This window comes from Lolium perenne, chromosome 5 (genome assembly GCF_019359855.2).
Source record: "Lolium perenne isolate Kyuss_39 chromosome 5, Kyuss_2.0, whole genome shotgun sequence".
NCBI lineage: Eukaryota > Viridiplantae > Streptophyta > Magnoliopsida > Poales > Poaceae > Lolium > Lolium perenne.
The window spans coordinates 235,955,852-235,968,402 of NC_067248.2; positions in this window are offsets into that span (position 1 = coordinate 235,955,852).

Here is a 12,551-nt window from a genome sequence, read left to right on the forward strand (position 1 = left end):
TATAACAAGTGCAATATGCAAGTATGTAGGAATCAATGCACAGTTCACACAAGTGTTTGCTTCTTGAGGTGGAGAGAAATAGGTGAACTGACTCAACAATAAAAGTAAAAGAAAGGTCCTTCAAAGAGGAAAGCATCGATTGCTATATTTGTGCTAGAGCTTTGATTTTGAAAACAAGAAATAATTTTGTCAACGGTAGTAATAAAGCATATGTGTTATGTAAATTATATCCTACAAGTTGCAAGCCTCATGCATAGTATACTAATAGTGCCCGCACCTTGTCCTAATTAGCTCGGATTACCTGGATTATCATCGCAATGCACATGTTTTAACCAAGTGTCACAAAGGGGTACCTCTATGCCGCCTGTACAAAGGTCTAAGGAGAAAGCTCGCATCGGATTTCTCGCTATTGATTATTCTCAACTTAGACATCCATACCGGGACAACATAGACAACAGATAATGGACTCCTCTTTTATGCATAAGCATGTAGCAACAATTAATTTTCTCATATGAGATTGAGGATATTTGTCCAAAACTGAAACTTCCACCATGGATCATGGCTTTAGTTAGCGGCCCAATGTTCTTCTCTAACATTATGCAATGCTCTAACCATTTTGGTGGTAAATCTCCCTTACTTCAGACAAGACGAACATGCATAGCAACTCACATGATATTCAACAAAGAGTAGTTGATGGCGTCCCCAGGTGACATAGGCATCCCAAATGGGCCTGCCGAAGATAGTACCCGGGGTTTACTGAAGGCCCACTACCCGAAGAATAAGAAGATTCGGGAGCCCAAGATGTATTTAAGGAAAGATAGAGTTGTAATAGGAAGTGTCATTTGTAATCTTGCGGGATGAGTTAGAAACCTTCCCGGACTATGTAACTTGTACTACACGAATCTCTCGGCTCCGCCTCCTATATAAAGGGGGAGTCGAGGGACGAAGAGATCATCGAATCATTGTTGACAAACCCTAGTTTTCATAATCGTCGAGTACTTTTCGGCTAAAACCTTCGAGATCTACTTGCCCTCTACTTCCAACTAAACCCTAGCCTACAATCCATAGGCATTGACAAGTTAATACCTTGTCAATTGGCGCCGTCTGTGGGAACTAGAGGCGTAAGGATCCGATCTCGATGGCACGTTCAAGATCTTTGACATCATCAACCGCAAGCAACGCGATCGATCGAGGTAAACAGATCGCTGCTGGTCCTGTCGATTTTGTTCCTCACCCACCCTCCCGTTTGGATGCATATGCGTATCTGGCGGAGCCTATGGAGATGACGTTCGGAAGGTTTCGCTTTCGCGTCGAGAAGGAAGGATCGTATCGTGTCGAAATTCCGATTTCGTCGGGATCGTCGGCGGTCGATTCCGATTTTTCAAGCTATACATCGTCAACCGAATCAGGAGAAGAAGAAACTTCGTCGAGACGCTACGTCAGCACCAGAGCAAGAGAGAAACTCGCCAAGATCTTCAGCGACATGTCGTTTGAGTCATCTGCGGACTCATATATAAGCGATGGCTCAAGCGATGTCGACAGTTACGACTTCATCGACAAATCTATCACAGTGGGCAAGGTCTTCATCAATCTCAACGATGATGTCACCAAACCCAACATAGATCTGAATACAAAATATCATCAGATTTATGCCATTGAAGATCAAGAGGAAACATCTGAGGCTTTCGACGATCTGGGAAATCCATACGTCGATCCCTCCAATCTGCGACAAGGCCTGGGCAATAAATACGTTGGGCCACAGCCGCGAGACAGAGTTCAACTTTCTCAAGCAGCGTGGGATAGAGCCGCGAGAGCTATGAACGGTTCAGAACCAATGGCCACCACAGCCACACCAGAGGAATTGCAAGCATATCAATATAGGCTCGCACGAGCTGCAAGAGAATTGGTAAAACAGACAGCTGAGTTAAACAGAAGAAAGGAGGCAGCTTCTGCATCTAGCAGGAGAAGGGCAGATCTAAGTCGACAATCTAGAACTTCGGGTGATAGCCACAGGGAGGCGCGGAACAGAGCAAGATCAAGGTTGCAACATATACCCGAAGCAGAAAGAGAACACTTGGTCCAAAACCTCGACATGTCCTTTATGTCGATAGATACAAGAGGAAACATCATCCCTAAGACACCAGAGGCTGGGTATATGGCGACACATGCTTTTATCCTTGCATCTAAACCACCTCCAGGCGATCCAAGGGAAACACTATACAATATGGCGGTAGCAGGAGTTGGAGCTATGGGGACGGCGTTTGTATCAACGCCTCCCGAAGGAGCGGCAAGGCAAAATAGTCCACGACTGCCGGCGACAACGGCGGCACTTTGAAGGACCAAGTGGAGCAAGAGACACGGCAGCACAAGCAAGGGTCGATAGAGCGCGGCAAAGCAGAAGGGATCATCGGCAATCCCCGGAGCTTAACGACGAAGATATGTGCGGCTTGCCATGCTTCACGACGAGAGTCCGAAAAACTCGAGTTCCCTCAGGATTCAAGTTACCCTAGACAATTTCAAGAAATTCGACGGCCTTCAAGATCCAGAGGATTGGCTAGTTGATTATCTCGAGACAGTAAAGCTCACAGGAGGAACCAGAGCAACAGCTATGCAAAGCATCCAGGTGCATCTGAGTGGGGCCGCACGATCTTGGATAAAGAAACTTACCCCAGGATCTATCGACAGCTGGGAAAGCTTCGAGGACGTGTTCGTCAAGAACTTCCGGTCCACCTGCAAGAAACCTGCGTCGTTGGAGGAGTTGAGAGCATGTCGACAAAAGTCGGATGAGCCAATGAGAAAATACATCCAAAGGTGGAACATCATCAAAAACTCGGCAGAAAATATATCTGACGAGAGAGCGATAGACGCGTTTGTCGCAGGAATCAGGCGTGGAGATTTCGTCGAGGACTTGGGAAGGACCAACCCAAAGACAGTATCCGCGTTAATGGAAATAGCAAACAGATGGGCAGATGGAGAAGATGCTGTCCACAACAAACGACACAGGTCGCTAGAGGAGGACCGTGGTCGAAATTATCAACCGAGGCGACGATTTCCTCGGCAGTACCCGAACTACGATGCCCCAGGACAAATTTCGGCGGGTTTTCGGGCGAATATAGGAGGAAACAACAGAGATGATTATCAGAGAAGCAGTGAGCAGCGAGGCGATAACAGGGACGATTCTCGCAACAACAGGCAAAACGGCGGGCCTAGGTTCCCAAGGCCTTTCGTGTCTCCTGAAGAGATGATGAATGGGCCGTGTCAGATGCACTTTTTCCTCGACAGCAACGGAAAAAGACAGTCAGGGCACCTGCAGAAAGACTGTCGTAATTTTCAGGCAATGCTAAGGTATGCAGAGCACGCTAACGCGCGGGCAGCACAGAGAAATCCTCGAGAACCCAGGAGCGAGATTCACTTGCCGCCTCCTCCCGCGATTACAGACGACAATCGACATCAGCTCAGAATAGCGGCAGCACCTCCACCACCACCTTATGTTGATCCCAACTCCAACGGAGCGGTGTCGATGATTCAGAAGGGAAGGCCATCCAATAGAGCTCAGAAAGTAATTTCACGACAGGTGTTCATGGCAGAAAAAATGCCTCCACCAACAGTCGAGTATCTTAATTGGTCCGGACAAGATATTGGCTTCACCATAGCAGATCATCCGCAGCAAGTTCCTCGACCAGGGCAGTCAGCACTTATTTTGCCAGCAGTTACTGCGGGATTTGATGTCTCTCGAGTGTTCATAGACGGCGGCAGCAGTTTAAACCTTATGTATGCAGATACATTGAGGAAGATGAACATATCCTTAGCAAACTTGAAGCCAACAGACACAAGGTTCCACGGTATCACACCAGAGAAACCAAGTTATCCATTGGGGAAGATCAATCTCGACGTTCAGTTTGGAACCCGAGAGAATTATAGAATCGAGAGGCTGGAATTTGAAGTCGTGGATTTTCCGTCGCAATACCACGCTTTGTTGGGACGACCAGCATATGCTAGATTTATGGCGGTGCCACATTACACATACCTATTGTGGAGGTTGCCTGAACCAAAGGGACCAATCACAGTTAAGGGAAGCTTCGCCTTAGCCGATAAGTGCGATAAGGATTTTCACCGGATATCAGAAACTTTCGGGATGCAAGCGGAGTACTTGGCGTCAAGGAGTATGACTGACTACGATGTGCTACCAGATGTTGGAAGGCCAAATAAAGAATCAACTTTCAACACCGAGAAAAATTCTAAGGAGGTGCAGATTCACCCGACAGACCCGAAAAAGACGACATCCATCGCAAACGACATGGACGTCGCATAGGAAAGCGCGCTCGTCGAGTTCCTCCGTGAGAACTGGAAGATCTTCGCATGGTGTCCAGCTGACATGCCAGGAGTACCCAGGGAACTTGCCGAGCACCACCTAAACTTGGATCCATTAGCGAGACCAATCAAACAACCTTTGCGGCGTTTTTCGGAACCAAACCGCAAAGCCATGCTGTCAGAAATCGATCGACTAAGAGAAGCTGGTTTTATCAAAGAGATATTTACAGAAGCCACATGGGTAGCAAATCCTGTGTTGGTGCCGAAGAAAAACACTAAGGTCCTTCGCATGTGCGTCGACTTTACGTGTCTCAATAAACATTGTCCAAAGGATCACTTTCCCCTCCCGTGGATCGATCAAATTATCGACTCCACGGCTGGATGTGAACGTCTTTCCTTCCTGGACGCATATTCTGGTTATAACCAGATCAGATTGAAAGAAGAAGATGAAGTAAAGACCGCGTTTATTACACCTTACGGCGTGTTTTGCTACAGAACAATGCCCTTTGATCTAAAAAATGCGGGAGCAACATATCAGAGGATGATGCAGAAGTGTTTGGCGACATAGATTGGCAAAAACGTGCAAGTATACATCGACGATGTCGTCATAACATCAAAAAAGGGGGCAACGCTGATCGAGGATCTCAAGGAAACCTTTGACAACCTTGACAAGTTCTGCCTCAAACTGAACCCGACAAAGTGTTCTTTTGGCGTCCCAGCAGGAGAACTTCTGGGGTTTCTAGTTTCAGCAAGAGGGATTGAAGCAAATCCCGATAAAATACAAGCTATCGTAACAATGAGGAAGCCAACGAAGTTGAAAGAAATACAGCAGCTAACTGGGCGAGTCACAGCTTTGAGCAGATTCGTCGCCAGACTGGGAGAAAAAGCGTTGCCATTTTACGCTCTAATAAAGCAAGGAGATAAATTCCAGTGGAACAAAGAGGCCGATAGAGCTTTCGAGGATTTAAAGCGCACAATTTCGACACCACCAATTTTGGTGGCGCCGAAGGAAAAGGAACCTCTCCTGCTGTATATTGCAGCCACGCCCCAAGTGGTGAGCACGGTGCTAGTTGTCGAAAGAGAAGAAGAAGGAAAACTCCATGGAGTGCAAAGGCCAGTATATTTCATCAGTGAAGTTTTATCGCCTTCCAAACAGCGGTACCCGCAGTACCAGAAATTAGCATATGGAGTAATTGCAACGGCAAGGAAGTTGCGCCACTATTTTTTGGCACATCCGATAATAGTAGTTAACGAAGCACCTCTTTCAAATATACTGAACAATCCAGAAGCTACAGGGCGTGTCTCCCTTTGGGGAATAGAACTTTCCCCTCGGGACATCACGTATGAAAAAAGAAAGGCAATCAAGTCGCAAATTCTGCCAGATTTCATTGCAGAGTGGATGGAGCTACAAAACACGGGACCCCCAGATTTGTCGAGAACCTGGACCATGAACTTCGATGGATCCAAGAGAGTAGAAGGAGCTGGCGCAGGAGTAGTACTTATATCACCTGAAGGCGACAAGTTGAAGTACGTTCTTCGGATGACGTTCCCTAATGCATCTAATAACGAAGCAGAATATGAAGCCCTCATACACGGGATGAAGATGGCGAAAGCTTGTGGTGCAACTCGACTAAAAATCTTTGGCGACTCACAATTAGTGGCTCAGCAAGTTATGAACCAATGTGATGCAGTCAATGATAGCATGATGGCATACAAGGAGGTGTACAATGAGCTCGAGAAGCTGTTTGATGGATGCGAGGTAAACCACATCAGTAGATTGAGCAATGATGAAGCCGACGTTCTCGCAAACATCGGGTCGCAGTGCCTCCCAATCCCGTCAGGAGTATTTTGGGGAGAAATAGCGGAGAGATCTACGAAGCCAAAAAAGGTGCAGAAAAAAGCAAAAGAAGAGAAAACTTCGGCATCCCTCAAAGAAACCACGGAGGATGAAGAGGACCAAGAGCTTGTGATGATGGTACAAATTCCTTGGATGCAAGCATATATATCATACATCCTCAGGAAAGAACTACCCGATGATCCAGTTGAGGCAAGGCGAGTTATTCGACGATCTAAAGCTTTTACAGTAATCAAAGGGGAATTATACAAGCGAAGTATATCAGGCGTCCTGCAAAGGTGCGTCACACCCGAGGAAGGAAGAATAATTCTGAAGGATGTACACGAAGGAATATGTGGCCACCATGCAAGTAGTCGAGCTATCGCAGCCAAGGTTTTTCGAGCAGGATTCTATTGGCTGACAGCAATTGAGGATGCCAAGGAAATAGTAAGAACTTGCGACGTGTGTCAAAGGTTTGCCGCAAAACCTCACTCTCCAGCAGCAGAACTAACACCAATACCATTGTCGTGGCCCTTTGCCCAATGGGGACTTGATATGGTGGGCAAACTGCATAAAGCTTCGCCAGGAGGATATGAGTACTTGTTGGTTGCTGTCGACAAATTCACCAAGTGGATAGAAGCAAAGCCGATAAATTCACCAGATGCAGCATCAGCAATAAAATTCGTGAAGGGCATCGTTTTTCGATTTGGAGTACCTCATAGCATTGTCACAGACAATGGCAGCAACTTTACGTCAAAGGAGTTCAAGGCATACTGTGCAGAGGTAGGCATCAAATTGCACTTCGCGTCAGTTGCACATCCTCAAACCAATGGTCAAGTCAAAAAAGCCAATGGCATCATCTGCAATGGCATCAAGAAACGCCTATTAGGACCACTGGAAAAAGCTCGACATACCTGGCCAGAAGAACTACCAAGTGTGTTATGGAGCATCCGAACAACACCAAATACAGCGACACAGGAGACCCCGTTTTTCCTCGTACATGGAGCAGAGGCAGTACTGCCAATAGAAATAGAGCACGACTCCCCTAGAGTCACAGAATATAATGAAGAAGCTTCCAGGAAAGCATTGGAAGACGACGTCGACGCACTCGACGAAGCTCGAGACGAAGTATTATCAAGGGTAACCAAATATCAGTAGGACCTGAAAAATTACCACAGTCGACGTTTGAGACCAAGATCTTTTCAAGTCGGAGACTTAGTTTTGCGACTCAATCAAGAGCGCACTGAAAAACTCGAGTCGCCATGGTTGGGACCTTACGTTGTCACAGAAGTCATCGACGGAGGCGCATACAGGATCAAGGACAAGAAGACGGGGGTTCCCGAGAAAAACCCCTGGAACGTAGCACAGCTCAGGCGGTTCTACGCCTAGAGTCGAAATATAGTCCTCTTCTGTAAAAATACAATGTACTGAAACGCCCGCGAGTTTTCAGACGCACTCTTTTCCTTTTCGGGGCACCGAGTGGGGCCGGAAAGGTTTTTAATGAGGCGGGCTCGCGGTGCTACAATATAATAAAGATAGTGGAGATATATTTCTTATTCTTCGACACGCTCGGGGGCTCAATGCCTTCACGTTTCAAAAAACGTACAATATAGACATATTAGACTTACCCAAATATTTCGCCTTGGTACACTAAATACCTCGCCAAATATCGGAAGCTAATAAAATTATAAATATAGCGTACGCACCAATATACTTACTGCTTTGGTCTAAGAACCTCGCAACAAAAAATAGAACTTCGACACCATGACACTCGGGGGCTTTCAACCCATTAATGAAAAAACAGAGATATCTTATTATGACAGAAGGAAAAGTCTTCGAGGTGGAAAAAACAAGATAATTCTAGCCAAAAGGCTCGGGGGCTCCAGCAATATAGAACAGTTTACAAATATACAACAAATTTCTTCGGAAATCAAAAAAATACAGACATAATGTTGTTCAATATAGTACAAATCAGTCAAAACCTAGAATACTATCTATGGACAAACCTCTGGTTGTCTTATGCTCAGCATAGGAACCCTTGACGAAGAATTCTGAGTCCATCCGAAGAAGCTCATCTATCATCGACTCAGCCACAGGAGTTACCATCTCATTGATTGAGTCGATATCATTCTTTCGCCGCGATTTCTTGGCCAGGCAATCAGCAACAATCTTTGTCAGATCTAATTTTGGATGGCAAATATTTATCATAATCATGGCGAACCTCGCTCCAGCTGTCAATTGAGCTCGCACAAAATTATGAATGCGAGGAGCATCTCTGAATACCTCCAATAATTCAGGAAGAGTTTTGGGAACTTCATTTCGAGGAAACAAAGTCCTGTAAACAAGGGTTAATGTTGTCGTGCAAAAATTGAGAAATTCGTGCACTTGGCAAGCACGATCTTGAAACCTGACAATTTGCTGGGTTCATTCAGGGGAGGCCCAGAATAAACAGCCATGGTTAAGGGAAAGATTGACGAGGAGATTTGTTCTCTCGTTCACCCTTCGATCTTCGGCAGCAGCATCAAGAACTGAGCCTGTTAAGCGACAAGGCAAGAAATTTGAAAGGGGGCACAGCAAAGTAAAAAGGAGGCATTGCGAGATTAGAAAAACATACCTAACATATCTGTGCTAGCCTCCAACATTAGCTCGAGCATGCTATTTTCTCGGGTGGTGGCTCCCTTTGCTTCCAATACAACAGTATCCTTGGCAGCCATAGCTTCTTTGGCTTGTTGGAGAGCAAGTTTTTCTTGTTCATATGCTTTTCGAGACTGTTCCATCATTGCGAGAGTTTGCTTCTTCATGGATTGAAGTTGCTGTCGAAGTTCTTGCAAATCTTCTGACGAATGTTTGCTTGAAGAACCTTCGAGAGGGTTATCAGCGATTGGCATTTTCTTCGAGAAGGAAGAAGCGGGAGAAGCATTGGCAGAGCAAGGATTGGTCGAATAGTTGTCAAATATTAACTGGAAAAGAAAGCGCCAGGATCAATGATAGTGCCAGAGGGAATTTCATTAATTTCTAGAAATATTTACATAGGCATTACAAAAGAAGTTTCTCCTAAAGGACTACCAGGATAATTGTCGCCACATCTAAATTGGCGACAAGGGCAAAAGAAATAGAGAACGAAAAAACAAAGAGGCATGCAACTAGACCTCCGGCCTTGATGAGCTAGGAGTTGAAGCTGGTTTGATCCCAAGATAGGCCAGGATTTTCTTCGTGTTGGGCTTGGCTGCCTTAATCAACGACCTCCATCTTGATTGTTCTATCTGATTGGTGTCGCCAACCTTCATCCAATCAACAGTTTGTTGGCTGTCAGCGACCAGGGCAACAGTACTCTCGACAGTAATCTTCATGTTTTCCTGGCGCATTTTCAGTCCAAGGTCCTCTGATGAATTGAAGCTCTTGGCAAGGGCAAGGAAAGTCGGGGGCTCCTCTTTCTTCGGGAAGAAGTAGGGGAACAACGTCGACAGTCCCGCATTAGCATTCGCCACGCCTTCACGAATTTCGGATCCATGAAGCTCCAGATAAGAAAGTGCGTCAAGGAGAGGATCATTGTCGGGATTTTCCAGGTCAAACTCTTGGTTTGTTTGGTCTGCCACAGGAAACAAAACGTTGGTCAAAAACAAGAAACAGTGGGTCTCATAAAAATAGAAGGGATCAATAATATTACTTTGAGTGCGTCGACTTTGTGATTTCAGGCGCTTGAGGATTCCCTGCTCACGAGCAGCCTGTGCAGCTTTGTGCTCGTTTAAAGCAGTTTCAGCATCCTCAAGTCTTTTCTGCAGATCCTCGACACTAGCAGCTTTTGCTTTGGCTTCATCAGCCTCTGCTTTGGCTTCGCTAGCAACAAGTTCGGCTTTCTTGCGGGCCGCTTCACTTTGCTCCAGTTTTTGAGCAAGTGCGTCGGCACGTTTGTTGGCCTCTGCAAGTTTCTCTGTCGAAATAACAAAAAAGAGAAAGGTCAAAAATGGCGACAAACGACAGGAGCAAGAAGTCAAAAATTATTACCTTCAGTCATGCTGGCATATTCACGGTACCCAATGAATTGGGATCCGATGCGGATAAGCTCTTTGATCATGGGCTGTCAAAAAAGAACAAAGAAAGAGAAACATCGGTATGAAAAAATAATGAAGGCGTGAAAAAGCAAAATAGAGGAAATATAGATATTGGCAAGAAAATTCAAAAACTTACATCATCCAAGAGCAGAGTGGAAGAGCTACCCAATTGAGGGGCAGGCTCAATGATCGTCTCAACCCTCGTCCTTTTTGGTGAAGGAGCAAGGGGGCTTGATGGCGGAGTAGTGGTGACGACGTTTTGTTGAGGAGGCGAAGATTCTTCTCCTTCAACTAGCGTGTCCGAGGCAAGTAAAGTATGTGACGTGCTCGTTCGAGGAGCCACGTCAACAGTTGGTACTTCTTCCTCGTCATCGCTGTGATTAAAAGTCGACAGCATAAAAAGCAAGACAAGATAAACATTTTAAGTACAGAAATAAGGAGGAATAAAAATGACTTACGAGCTGACGAGGGATTCAAGATAAGGATCATAAGCTGCCTTCTGATGAGAAGGATCAACTTCTTCGGCTTTAGAAGTGCCGGAATCTTCGACATCATTCCTCTTCCTTTTGCCTTTCGGGGAGACAGCGGGAGGAGGAGATTGCACCGACGCAGTACCTTCGGAAGAACCCGTAGATTTTCGAGAATCCACGGGTTCATTCACAAAAGATGGAGTTTCCTGATTGTCATCAGTGACAATGGCCCTTTCTTCGACTTCTCCACCTTCAGGGAGAGGAGGAAGCGAGACAAGGTCTGGATGATTCTGTGCAAAACAAAACAGGGAGTAATATCAGAAATAAAGTTACAAAAAAAGATAGCAAAGCAACAACAAGACAATTAGTCAAAGATTACCTCGGGAAGTGGATTGGCGGCGCTGAATGGCGTCACTCGACAAGAAGAAGGAACAGCATCTTTTTTGCTGAGAGATGAAATTTTTCGGACAAGTCTTTCTAAGTCCTTGACCTCCAAATTCACCGACAGCCGATCTACGTCCTTGTCGCCGGCATATTTCCAGAGAGGATGCTTGCGAGCCTGAAGCGGCTGCACCCTAGTCCTAAGAAAGTATGCAGTGATTTGGATACCTGATAACTCCTTGCCGCGAGTATTTTGTAACTCGTGGATACGAGCCATCAAGGTTTCTGTCGACGCCCTTTCTTCTTCGGTGGCTTCCGCGTCCCAGGAGCGGCGGCGAAAGATTTTTTCGGCGCCATCAAAAGGAGGGATGTTGTCTTCTGCGCATCCGTGGTTCTCCTCCTGAATGTACAACCACTTCTTGCGCCATCCTTGAACTGAGTCAGGAAGCTTGATGTCGAAGTAGTCGACAGTGGGTCGAACAGAAATTACAACGCCGCCTATATTATAGGCGACATTGGGCGAGCCATTGCGGCGGCAGAAGAAAATGCGCTTCCATAGCGCCCAGTTAGGCTGGACGCCAAGGAAGGCCTCGCACAAAGTGATGAAAATGGAAATGTGGAGGATTGAATTCGGCGTGAGGTGGTGGAGTTGCAAACCATAGACAAAGAGCAGTCCACGGAGAAGAGGATGAATGGGGGCGGACAGACCGCGGATGAGGTGGTCGACAAAACTTACCCGGTACCCCATTGGAGGGGTTGGGTAGCTCTCTTCACTGGGGAAGCACAATGCTTGGGGTTTCTTGTTGATCCCCAGCTTCTTTAGCATGTTGACGTCTTGAGTGGAAATTTTGGATCTTTCCCACTCCGCCGTTCCGAGATCCACGGCGGCCATGGAGGATTCCGGCGTACTGTGCCTGGTCAATCGGCGAGGTGGCATCAACAATGGCGCAGGATTCGCAGTTTGGGGGTGAGGAGCTCAGGAAGTTGTGGATTGCAAGGGGAGAATTGCAGATGAGAGAAGGAAGACGGCGCGGGCGGAAGTGTCCAAGGAGGAAGAAGATGAATTTATATAGGGGTGCGGTGAAACGATGAACCGTTGGATAAGGAAAATGTGTGACAGATGATAGCCACGTGGCGTCAAGGGTAAACAAGTAATTCAACGTCGCGGAAGTTACGGTGCGTGCGCCAGAAAAAGCGGAGGACGTGTGTCCCCCACTTGCACGACGTGTCAAGATAGTGGATTAATTGGGCCCGCATGGCGGCGAGAAAAGGCTTGTCGCAAATTTTTGATAGGCAATCGTGGCTATCGTCAGCATCAACGTCATCTTGACAGAGGGAAAAAATTCGACTCAACAGTTTCATAAAAGGCGACACGGAAAAATAATGATGGAGCCTTTGATCAAATACAAGTTTCTGATCAAATGCTCGGGGGCTACTTTGGAAAAAAGAAAAAGATCTAGAAAGAAAAAATAGAAGTGGCATGAGCCTATGACCAAATACGAA